At 38.6% G+C, this 11,019-nt stretch overlaps 1 long non-coding RNA gene across 1 annotated transcript in view; it reads left to right on the forward strand.

Moving 5' to 3' along the window:
* Positions 1-10,085, forward strand: part of LOC127051797 (uncharacterized) — a 45,980-nt gene extending 35,895 nt beyond the window's left edge. Inside the window, exon 6 of the long non-coding RNA XR_007774607.1 lies at positions 9,638-10,085. This is a non-coding gene — a long non-coding RNA (uncharacterized LOC127051797). The remainder of the gene's footprint in view (positions 1-9,637) is intronic.
* Positions 10,086-11,019: the final 934 nt, after the last annotated feature.

Below are 11,019 nucleotides of genomic sequence, written 5' to 3' on the forward strand. Positions count from 1 at the left end.
GATCCACAGCTGGCCCAGTGGAACTCCCTTGAGAAGAGGTCATTGCCTAACCAGTGACAGAGCATGAAAACCTGAATTCTGTTTCAGGCTCTGTCACAGACTCTATGTGACATTGAGCAAATCATCTAACTTTTGCATATCTCAGCTTTCCCATCTGCAAGATGGGGATCACAATACTTACCTACAGCAGAGGATGATTAGGATAAAAATCATGAATGCATCTGGAGATATTCAGATGACAGGCTCTATGTAGGTACAAAGTTTTGTGAGTGTTAGACGTCTTACATGTCACTAGTGTATTCTTGTAGCTACTGACATAGATATCTTCCTGGGGAAATAATTCTAATATCACTATCTATGACCTTTCCCAAGAGGAAATGTTACACACTTTACTTCAGAGTGATTTCTTTTTAGCATATTATCTCCATAGTCACACACAAGACTCTTCAAATTATGGATAGAAATAACTGACCCTCTTGCACCATAAAGCTTTATTTCTATTTCTCTGCCAGCACTGAAGACATGATTATTTTTACTGACTACAGGTCTTCTATGAAAATTTAGTGTATGTAGAGCATTCCTAGTTTCTTCCAAGTAATTTGTTAATGTATACAGAGTTTGAAGAGATCCCTTTCGTGCAATATAAGAAAAAATTATCTTAATTCTATCCAATATAGACATAAGAATAACTGACTCACAACAATCCTAGGCAATCAGTGCTGCCATGAATATCTTAAACATTTTTACCAAATATTATGTCTATAGGAAATGGCCTTATATGGATAATTGTTACATGAAACTTTTTCATTAATTCAAAAAGGTCAAAATTTTAAAATGATACTGTCATTTAAATGTAGTGTGAAAGCTTAAGTGCAAATCACTCTAAGGTATCTTTTTTTTTTAAAGAGCGGACTAATGCAGTATTATGTTTTATAGCGCAATAAAATTATGTGCTAAAATTATGCTCATAAATGTAGGCAAATGTAACCAAGCTATTAGTTATGTTTTCTCAGATAAAAGTGATTAGCATAGCTATCAAACTCTTCTCCCATTTGAATAACAGAATTATGTCTGAAATCTAAGGCTTGCTTGCAAAGGCTGAGTCTTATAAAGAAGAAATGTAAATCTAGCTATCAATTTTGTATTTGAAAGTAAATGCAGTGGACTACCCATCAGTCAGACAGAATTCTGCTTAACACTAAGAAAAGGGCCATGTGACCCAAATTGTAGCAAAACATGTCAATAAGAAATGGGCTGTGAACAATATTTTAGAAATCATTCTCAACACTTCATCATCTACTTACTGCTAATCAGACTTATTTAAAAACAATTGTCATTCTTTTTAAATGGAGGGATGATGAAAGAGTCTTTTAGCAACAGTCACAATGAGAGAAAGTTTCATGTATAATTCATGAAGTATGTGGTCATCTACTAGCAAATTAATTTCCATTTGACAGCTATAGTTGTGGTAGTGTCCTGTCAGGAAGGCCTATGGTATATAATTAAAATCTGAACAGAACAAATTAATGCTGATTACTTTATAAACAATTTCAGAGCTTGAATACTGTTGCCTGTCTTATAGGATCAAAACAGATATTTCAGAGATGTATAGATATTTTTCCCTATCTTATAGTTCTGTTAATGAATAGATGTTTTTACAATGTCTTGTTCACTGAGTTGATGCTGTAAAACCCAACTGTGGAAAATCACTGAGACCAAATTAAAACTGTCTTTATTTACGGGTCAGCTTCATGTAATGCTGAATTTCCATCAATGTTGGTTGGTACCAACCAATATTTAATATTTTAGATGCGATTCACTGCTTGAAGCAGCATAGTATTTCCCCCTACCCCCTCCCAAAACCTACCAAATTCAATTAATCAATATCAATTGAGGCATCTAAAACAAGAGTGCAAAAAGCACTAGTAAATAAACCATAGGGACACATCCTGTACTGACTTGGGGATGAACTAGATAACCTATAAAAGGTGACCTTATAAATGTTCCTTTCAATATTTTATCATTAGGTAAGGTAATATCAGTATTTGCAGGCAGTGACTGTACTAAATAAAGACTACTGCTGGCACAATTAATACCTAGCAGTAAAAGGAAACTTTTAAAGGGTTCCCAGTATATTTTCCATTACTAAATTCTACTACCCTGATTTTACAAATCAACAACGTACTTCCAAACTCCAACGATAAGGTTTTCTGTCTGTTTTTTTCTCCTTAAGATACTGTAAATTCACATTTTAAGAAACTGATTTTAAACTTAGGTTGACACCGTGCTCAAAATATACAGGAGACATTTTATTATGTATAGATGACAGAGTCTGGCCCTAATATTATTTTAGATTTACTGTGTCACTGTCTTTGCAAAGACATCATCGCTTCTGAAATTTGGAACAGATAGAAACACATCCTCAGCTGGTGTAAATCAGAATAGCTACATTGTCTTCAGTTTATTCCAGATGCGGATCTGGTCCTTGTATTCGTTTGAAAATGTTTTACTGACTTTTTGGTCAGGGGCTGTAATGTATTTACCCAAGAAAGCTCAGTTCAGGTATTACGGCAGTGGAGTCTTGTTTGCACTGAGGACCAACTATTTTACTTGTTGAGCTAACAAAGACACAGGACCAAGTGACTTGCCCAGCATCACAGTGAATGAGTTGTTCAACCCAGATGGAAATACACTCCAGGCTCCCAAACCCACTCTAATACTAGAGCACCCGGGCTTCCAAAAATTGGGTTGTTATTAATTTTTTTCAAGGTGTAACCCACAGTCATCCCTAGTCCTGGCAATGGTCTGGGTCTGTTGTGCAGTGTTGGCACAGTAATACTTATGGTTTACATCTGCTTCAGAAGAGTTCTTGAGTGATATGATGATGGCATCTCTCCTTGGTTCTCCCTCTTAGGAATTCTAAAGCACAAACTATGCAAAAAAGTACAGTCCCCATCCCAGGAATCAATAACTAAGTCTAGGAACATCTCAGTAGTCAGGCAGAAGAAGCACAGTTTATTTAGGCTCACAAAAAGTTTGAAAAATGTGACAAGGTTAAAAAAGGGATACATATACATAGAAACGCCGGTGGTATAAAAATGTCATATGTCAAATTTTCTCCTATTTTAAGATGAACTGCTGCATATGAATATTTAAAAAAATCCAAGATTAATAAATCAAATAGAGACCCACACATATTGAGGCCTAGATGATCTGAATGAAGACCCGATTAACATACTGGTATTGAAGAAAAAACAATTGTCACTAATCCAATCACTGCTGGCTCAGGAAGAGACTTCCCACACGCAATGATTAGTCAATCCCTATTCTAAGTGTTCTGTTGATTATGATTGGATAACCCACCATTTAGAAAGGGGTTACCAAATCAAAATATAGTATAAGCGCTAGAAAGATACCAGTAGTAATCTAATTGCTTGCCTCTTCTGCAGAGGACTCTGCAAAATAGCAATCAGTTCTTCACTTTATTTTACAACTACAGTGTCCTGGACCACGCTTACATTATTAAATTATATTCTATTTATCTGAACGTATTTAATAATGAAATCACACTGTGGTGGAGGTGGGCGTCGATTTGGGGAATCTATATATAAATAGCATATGAATTCTGTTTGATATTTAGGCTTTTTATGTGTATCTGGGTCAGATTGCAAACTATCTTTTAAATGTGAGAACAGTTTATGTTCTCAACTGTCCTTTTACCTCCATGTTGGACTGGAATTCCAAGGGGTAATGGCCGAAGGGTAACAATAGAGGGTCATTAAATCTTGATAGTCCTCTAGTCAAATAGAAGTACCTTAGATAAAAGGCAGGTGCCTACTGAGGAGAACTGATTAAACAGGGGAGAGGTCACCTGTTGAGGCTGATCAGTAGTTCACATGCAGTATTGTTGTAGCCATGTCAGTCTCAGAATATTAAAGAGACAAGGTAGGTAATAGCTTTTATTGGACCAACTTCTGTTGGCAAGAAGGAAGCTTTTGAGCTACACAGAGCTCTTCTTGAGGTCTGGGAAAGGTGCTCAGTGTCACATCAGATGGATCAGGCAGTTTAGCATAAGTAGTTAACACATATTCTGAGGGACCATTCAAGGTGAAGTGGCCCTTTAACACCCCTGTAGTCCTCAAACAAAAAGGGAGCATAGTTGGTTACAGATTGTCTTTATGGCTTATTACAGCAATGTCTTTATTAAGAGCATCATGATGGACTCTTTCATCAATAGAAGTTGGTCCAATAAAAGATATTAGGTCACCCACCTGGTCTCTCCAGTAGGTCACATGACAGGGGTGACTGAAAGTTTATAAAAGTGCAGGGACCTGCTTTAGGTCTTTGGCCATTTTCACCAGCTCAAGCTGAGGGGGAGCTACTGCAGCATCCTGAGGAGCAGAGGGATCCCTGCCTACCTGAGCACCTTACCAAGAGGAAGGTGAGCTAGAGTGAGGGGTGCTGTGTTCAGGGGTAGGTTTTTGACCCTTAAATGCTCACACTGCTTTGTGCTTTATTTCCTAAGTAAAGAGTAATGGTGTTGTAGAATCCTGTGCAAAGCCTATCTCTGTGTGTGTTTGCTTTCACAATTGCATACCTGTGAAGAAGTAAACTGTAAACTAGCAGGCTCGCACTTTTGTTGGGGTTCAGGGGAAAGTGCAAGAGCTGCTGTGGAGGCTTGTGGGAGATGGTACTAGTTTCTGGGGCTAGGCAATTGGACCCTGGAGTCCTAACTGACAAGAGATGTGAGACTCTCTTAGACACAGGGTGTGCACCTGAAGCTCATGCCTAGGAGCCCAAAGCCAGGCACAGTGCCTAAACTCAGTCCAGCCCTCACAAACTAAGGTCACATGGGATTTAGCATTTGGATCCCCTCTCAGCAATCTGGGTGTCCAGCAGGGGAAGCTCCACCCGATCTATGACAAAGGGTAATCACAGATTCATGCTTATGCTTATGGTGTAGTCAAAAGCCAGACTCTAGCTAATGGAAACTAGGAAGGAATTTGTTTTTGAGGGTAGGTTACCCTACTACTATCTACTGCGGATTGTCTTGGATCTTCCTCAGAAGCATCTGATTCTGGCCACTGCCAAAAGCAGGATAATAGATTAGAAGGACCACTGGTCTGGTCTAATACAGCAATTCCTATGTTCCTGTGTTTGAGGATTGCTACAAGGACCTGGTGAAGAAGAAAAATATGTTATATTATTACTGGGGTTGTTTTGTAGAGCACTCTTCTCCTCTCACACTAATGTAAACCAGGAGTTACTGTACAGAAGTCAAAGGAGTTATACTTGTGAAAAAGGGAAAGGGAGGTTAGAGGAGAATCAGGCCCTGAAAAAGTGCAGAAAGGGGTCTGACAGGATAAAGCATCAGAAAAGTAGTCAGCAGTTGGACAGACATGGTGTAAACTGAGCAGTATCCTAGAGTGGAGGAGAGTGTGAATAGATAGGGCAAATCTTCAGGTTAAAGGAAAGCAAGACAAGACTGAAGAACATCTGAGGATTAGAACATCACCCTTTAAGCTAGAACTGGGTGATGGTGGTGGCAGCATCAGCAGCAAGTCAATACTGAAATATATTTGCAAACAGTTTATACATGATATCAGAGAAGCAGTTCTACAGGATGAATTTGTGTTTATGCGATACACAATTTCATGAAACCTACTGGACAATAATTATAGTCCTTAATGCTATCCCATGGCCAGCACACAACATTGTTACAGAGTCTGAAAAATCTATCATGCTGTAATGTCTATTTATTTAACAACAGCAAAGTGGAAGAACAATATAAACTGCCACTAAATGTAAAATGAAATAAAAACAAATACTGCCGTGCATGACTTCCTGGGGGATTTGATATGAATCCCCACTTATGACGAGTAGCCTGTATAACATATTTTCCCTGCAGGGCTTATGTGTTATCTAACTAATCCTCATTCAAGGCATATGACTTTTATCCGGCAAAAAATCTCATAGAGTTTGTTCAGTCAATTTCAAATATACAGTATTGCTAACAAAGCCATGAACAGTTGCATGTAAAATTGAAGAGAAACTAGCTTAGTATGCACATTTCACTGTGACATGTTCTGTATGCAGAATAGACTAAGATTATTATGACGATATTTTAATGTAGTTGTGGGTAAAAATTTATATATCTGAATATCATCTTCTAAATTCTGCATTTGCCCATGATTCCTATCTCCCCCACCCTTTTTTTTTCAAGCATTCTTTATTCAGTCATTATCCCTTCTCTTTTCTGAGAATGGTTCTTAATTGAGTTTTCCTGTACAGTTCCTCTCTCAAGTTCTAGTGAAGCACTATCTGCTGGGCTTCCACTCCCCAGCCAACCACCTGCTCTTTCCTGCTACTCCTACTTCAGATTCTCCTGCTTGATAAATCCTCATTTTACCAACCAGTGAGGTGATGGGGGAGAGGGGAACTCACCCAAGCAAAGGAAAGGGAGAGCAGAAGAAATTCTAACTTTACTTTTATCAAAGGAGGAAGAAGATTGCTTGGGTGATATCAAGGCACCAGTCTCTTTGAGGTCACTGATTTAGCAGCTTCACCTGGCTGCTGAAGTCAGGGCACAGTTCTTTGTTAGATTAAGATCACATACTATATTAAACTTATCTTAAGCTATATTTCTTTCTTTCTTTTCTTGCTTAAATAATTAGTGTGATATTTACTGGCAACTGCAATTAGATTAATCCTGTTGGTCTGTGTGCTAAAACTATTGCTGCTTGTACATCTGGAAACACAGACATTTCTGCCTTCAGGGGAGGAAGAGAAAACAGGTGGAGGAGTCCAGTGACCCCCAGCTGTCTATTGACAAAAAGTAGTTCAGGGGGGCTACCAAAGATGGCAGAGGAGGGTCAAAGTGGGCAGAGAGGGAGCCCTCTGTCCCTATGGATGCAATTCTTAGTTGCCAGCTCATTTCCCAAACTATTCCTGAACCTATAGTGGTGCACTGTAAACTTTAACTTGTGTAAAAATATTTCTCAAACTTATTTTTCAGATTTGGAGACAGGAATTCCTATGTAATTTTTTTGGTCAGCTCCTCCAGATTTTGCATGGTCTTTGCTCCTTTGGAACAGGTAAAACAGTTACATACATGGCAAGCATTCAGAAGACTAAATTTTAGATTGAATTTACAAGTATCATGGAATTTTGATATTGTATGTTTAAATTTCATTAAAAAGTAAATAAAAATAAGCATCCTCAGATGTACACTGGAGTGGAATAAAACCAAGGACAGTTTTTATTTCCCAGAGTGTACTTACCATGTATAACTGATTGAGCAAACCTTTCTTTGCTACAGAAATGAACTGAAGTTGCCTGTTGTCAGAAATAAACAGCTGACTCTTTTGTCGTTTTCACTGAACTGTTTTATATTCGCATGGGACAAGATCCTGCAAATGACTCCTGAGAGATGCAGAGCACCCTCCACTCCCACTGAAGTCAATGGAACTCTAAAGTGCCCAGCACCTTGCAGGATCTAGCCCTTAAAGGGAATGGTCTAAGCACAGCTAATGGGTGCTTGGAGCTCCTGAGTTCTGTTACCTGATCTGACAAGATCTGTCTATGGCCTTGGGTGAATTGCTTAACATAGCTATCTCAGTTCCTCCATCTGTAAAAGGGGGATAATAATGCTTCCTACAACTGTGAGGGTTTATTACCTAAAGTCTTATTGTCCTCTACATTGGCTAGTCTCATGATGGGGACAGAAAACTCTAACTTTGTACCTGAGAAGTTTCCTATGATTTTTTTCCATGTTGTGTAGACGTGCATGGTTTGATCTTCTTCCCTCATCTCCTGGAAGTGATAGGAGTCCAGCCCCTGAAACCAATGGATTCCCAAGATCCACACAATCAGGGAAAATGCCACTGGAGAATTAAAGATCATATGTGGTCAGGAGCCTCAGTTTCCAATTTTATTCTGAACCACTATCCCCACATTGCCTCTTAGCACTATGCTAAGACTGTGGATCACTACTGTTAGAAGGAGGAGTGCCCTCTTCTCTGTCATCTGCACTGATACCTGCAGCAGCCAGGTTTTCCTTAGAGGTCTTCCATCCAATTACTGACCAGGCCTGACCTTATCTTATAAGACTGACAAGCGAATAGTCTGAGGTGGTACGGGTACATGAATGCTATTCAATGAAGGAACATTAATGGAAAAAACCCTATTCATATTATGCATCAGACTTTTATTAACTTCCTTAGATGATCAATTCACTGTTAGGTCTATAAAATGTTTCGAGCATTTAGCAGTTCTGTAAAAAGAAAAAAAATTCTAGGTTGGCTGAGGAAGCCCATAAATTTACTAAAAATCAGGAAAGAATGTGTGTGCCTACCAGTTGGGAAGCCATTAACTAATAGCTTTTCCCCCCTGACCATTGGAACTGAAATACCATGAAATGGTCTTTCTCTTGGTCCAGACATTTATGTTGTGGATTGTATTTCATTGTGAAAAGAACTCCCTCTCTATAAGTAATTCCTGAATGTTTTGATGGAAGAGAGGGCAGAAAATTGTATGGCAAATCCAAAGACATTAGCTGCCCACTGTGAACAGGAAACTGGGAACTAGTACTGGGTGCTTATCTGCATCTGTTTCCAAAAATCAGAATTTTTGCTGAAAGTAATGAGTTAATCAGTTACATCAGCAATTCTATTTGCTTTTCCAAGTACTTACAGTACTTCACTGTGAAATAAGTCTTATATGTCATGTGGTGCATTGTGTGAGTCCCGAATTGCCTCAAAATACTTAATTTCTCTGATGATTTAACAATCTATACAACAGTCTGAATGTCTGGAAAGAGAACCCCTTTTGTTCTCCACACACCATCCCCCTAATGAAATGGCAGCTAATAGATGGAAACTCTGAGAACATGAGATTCTTGCCAATATGAGGTTGAACTCATGCTGATGGTTAACTTACTGAACACCAGGAACATCATAATAAGTGCCAAGACTATTTCCTCTCTTTTACTGCATAATAAAACTGCATCACATTTTAAATGTTTAAGTCTTTTTTGTGATCAGTAGATAATCTCATAGTCTTGAGGTCTTTTCATGCTCAAAGTCACAGTTGCCAAACACTGGTTAAAAAAGAAAACGACCTCCCTGGTAATATTACCCTGCACACATAGTTGGAGATGACTGTAAAAACTGTAGGATCAATTTTTCGACACTTACTGATTACAAGTTCACTGCAATGTGTTACTGTAATTTGCAGTAGTCTGGATTCCACTTAAAAATGAACTCAATGTATGGCCCTCTAAGGTAGGGTTATTGTCATAATCTTTCCTTTACTCAGTCAGTTGAATCCCCAGATCAGGAAAGTGTTTATTGTGTAAAAGCCACAAAATAAACACTTGCATATTTGGGAGTTGCCTAATGGACCTACGGTTAGGAAGCCATCTGGGTAATGGATTGTAAAACAGATAGCTATACCTCTGCCTACTCCCAAAATGTACTGAAGTGCTTAAAGGCTGCGGAAGAGACAGAGTTGCCTATTGGCACAGCTTTGTCAAAGTAATGCTGACCATTCAAATGGAATCTAAACAAATTGAAATCATCTGGATGAATTGGCAGAAGCCAAAAAGCTGACTTTATACTCTTTTTTTTTTTTCCAACAGAGCAACCTGACCACAACACTGGACCATGTGGGTGGTCTCCTCCAGCTATACATATGACACTACTGAATGGGAAGGGTCTATGAAATCACTAACTGATTTGCCCACTGCATAACATAGCTAGTCTTTCCCCGGGACCTGACAAACTGTGGTGGGACATCTTTAAGGCTGTGATTCTCAAATTCAGAAGAGGAAAGTTTGAAAATGGCCCAGCTATTTTCAGACATGCGAGCAGCCATATCTTGAAGGTCTGCTCTTATAAAGAGGGGCCAGTGCATACTGTGTGCATATATGTTTTAAACACACCAGTAAATTTAATGGATTTATATAGTCTTCTTTACAGAGTGTTTCATTTATTTTTTGTACAGGTCATTTGCGGGATTAAAGATGTAAATAGAGAGGTGTCTGACTCCAGTTTTCAGCACTCCAATCTGTGCAAGCATCCTTCAAACAAAAGCCCAAAGATAAGAGTAAAGCCAAAGGCTGTAGTCCTGCTTTTGGTTACACTATTGTAAATAAAGTTACTTTGAATTTACAAAGTTCATTGGAAGCCAAATTTGGCCCAAAGACTTTGGTTTATACTTAAAAACAAAAGACATTTTCTAGGTGAAGAATTCCAATGATCCAGTCGCCCATGGTGCAAACTTTGACAACTGATTGACGAATACTCCATCAAGTCTCAGAATTCACCTGGGAACTGATCCTGCCCCTTCCCAAAGCTCTTCAATGGTTTGAATGAAACTGGATCTTGCACAACAAAAGTCTACAGTGTTTGAGTGAATTTAAGAACCAAGGATGGAATCCCGGCCTCATTGAAATTGATGGAAAAATTCCCATTGAATTCAATTGGGCCAGGATTTCACCCAGTATATTTAATATATGCTTTGAAGAGGTATATGATAGGTAACAGCAGAAACTCATATCAAGAGTTTTAAAAGTGATTAGGCAAATATTTATATGGAAAAAAGGTTTTGTGGATATTAAAAGGAGGAGATGTACTGAGAAAAGCCTACTTTCTCTCTAAATATTGTTGTTATTGTAATAATTTAACTTTTTATTTGCATTACAGTAGCATCTATAGGCCCCAGAAGGGACCGGGGCCCCACTGTTCTGAGTAGGATGACCAGATGGAAAGTATGAAAAATTGGGACAGGGGCTGGGGGGTAATAGGCGCCAATATAAAAAAAGACCTGAATATTGGGACTGTCCCTGTAAAATCGGGACATCCCGGTAGTTCTGAGGAGTGTGCCCACACACAATGAAAAATCAGTCCTTGCTCTAAAGAGCTTGCAAGGTAAATAGTGATATCTTGTATGACTATTGTTTTTGCTACATTTTCTTTGATTGAAGATCAGTCACATAACATGAATTCTATTGTAGGTAGC

The sequence above is a fragment of the Gopherus flavomarginatus genome, chromosome 5 (assembly GCF_025201925.1).
Source record: "Gopherus flavomarginatus isolate rGopFla2 chromosome 5, rGopFla2.mat.asm, whole genome shotgun sequence".
NCBI classification, from domain to species: Eukaryota; Metazoa; Chordata; order Testudines; family Testudinidae; genus Gopherus; species Gopherus flavomarginatus.